Raw genomic sequence first — 1,534 nt, 5'->3', positions numbered from 1 at the left:
TATAGAAAAGGTAACTTTAAATTACGTCTGTTGTGATCTGGCGCTATAGAGAAAATAAAAGTAAAAAAAAAATGTAATTAACTTGACCTTCAAGGGGGGCGGCGGGTGCCGTTGGGAGGGCGGGCCGACCCCTAATACAATGACAGGGGAAACACTGATTTAGGGGTCGATGTTATCATCAAAAGCATCAGTAAAAGTATTGTGGTTGGATCAGGGTTCCTACGGGGTTTGGAAAAGTATGGAAAAAAGAATGCAGAGTATGGAAAAATATTTGTGTTTCCAGACTTTTGCCCCCATTTCATTTTTTTTTTTTCTAATAGAAAATTAATAATTTAATGAAAATAAATGTATTGTCATGGTTTCTGTGCCGTCACAGAGAATGTGTTAAATTGGACATTATGCCTTGATATTAGAGGTAATACAATACAATAAGGAAAGCCAAATTTTGAGCAAGTAGATCTCTGTTCATTTCAATTCATTTGCATCCATGCTCTCACTTTATTCATAGTGATGCACAAAGGAAATAGGTTATATAAAACTAGAAATTGTAATGCATAAGCATGCAAAAAATTCCCATGCGCATGTGAATAGTTTCTTGAGGGCATGTAAAAGTCTGTATTTTTATTATTATTATTATTATTATTATTATTATTATTATTTTAGGGACTATGTAGGTTGTCACTTCGGGAAAATCAATAAAAAAAAAAAACCTGAGAAAATAAAAATATTTACTCAGTGAAAAAAACCCAGAGAAAATAAACATTTACAGATGACTGTACTGTATACCAAATATAAAGCTGAAAATAATGCTCTATGAACCGTTTATGTTAAATATGGTCTGAAAATCTACCGAGAGGTTTGGAAATTTGAGTCTGGAAAAGTATGGAATTTTAAAATGGAAAATGGGTAGGAACCCTGTTGGATCATTCTTCCTTATCGTCTGTTTATGTTGGAGCAGAAATCTCAAAAACGCTATAGCCTCAATTTCCATAAGCAAACTCATTCATATGTATATTTCTGCTTTTTGATTTCCACCCTGACCTTTCCCTGTTCTAGTATTTTGTAATTTTACTGTCCTCAACCCAGCTCTACAGTGTTACGTAGAGTCCTTCTCCCAGGAGGCAGGGTGACATTGTTTCCTGTAACCCAGCTGAAAAGCTCTTTCAGACCCATTCTTCATCTGTCCCTGAGGAACAGAGGGACGCTGAAGACATCTGCCTGCTTCATGCTTACTGTATCAATCAGCATGCAGCTTATTAAGGGTAATAATAACAATAGGTGAACCTATATAATTCTGGAGCCTGCTTCACTAGCCTAATGATGAATTATAGAACATAAGAAACAAATATAAGAAGATATGGATTGCTATCGTGTGGAATTAGAAATGGCTGTTTTATTGTGCATTATGTAAGGAATAAGATTTGTGATTTTCGTTGTTATTGTGGTGGGGGGGGAGTTGTTACGAGAAGCTGTGTACGAAGCTACGAGAATTCGTTTTATGTGCAAAAGAAAAAAAAAAAAACACTTTTTTCAA

The 1,534-nt window shown here is 35.0% G+C and overlaps 1 protein-coding gene across 3 annotated transcripts in view; it reads left to right on the top strand.

The window, feature by feature from the left end:
- The window catches only part of LOC107704096 (protein O-linked-mannose beta-1,4-N-acetylglucosaminyltransferase 2-like), an 18,634-nt gene that overhangs the window by 3,717 nt on the left and 13,383 nt on the right, over positions 1-1,534 (top strand). Inside the window, exon 1 of one of the 3 annotated variants that reach the window (XM_016506941.1) lies at positions 1,165-1,262. The exons of the other annotated variants lie outside the window; for them this stretch is intronic. The gene's annotated coding sequence lies outside the window, so the exon portion shown is untranslated. Of the gene's footprint in view, positions 1-1,164; positions 1,263-1,534 lie in introns of those variants that run through there. 3 annotated transcript variants of the gene reach the window in all.

Source organism: Sinocyclocheilus anshuiensis, unplaced genomic scaffold, assembly GCF_001515605.1.
Source record: "Sinocyclocheilus anshuiensis isolate Anshui unplaced genomic scaffold, SAMN03320099.WGS_v1.1 scaffold1272, whole genome shotgun sequence".
Lineage (NCBI taxonomy): Eukaryota > Metazoa > Chordata > Actinopteri > Cypriniformes > Cyprinidae > Sinocyclocheilus > Sinocyclocheilus anshuiensis.
Note: the sequence above shows the minus strand (reverse complement) of the source record. Positions and strands in the feature narration are given on the sequence as shown.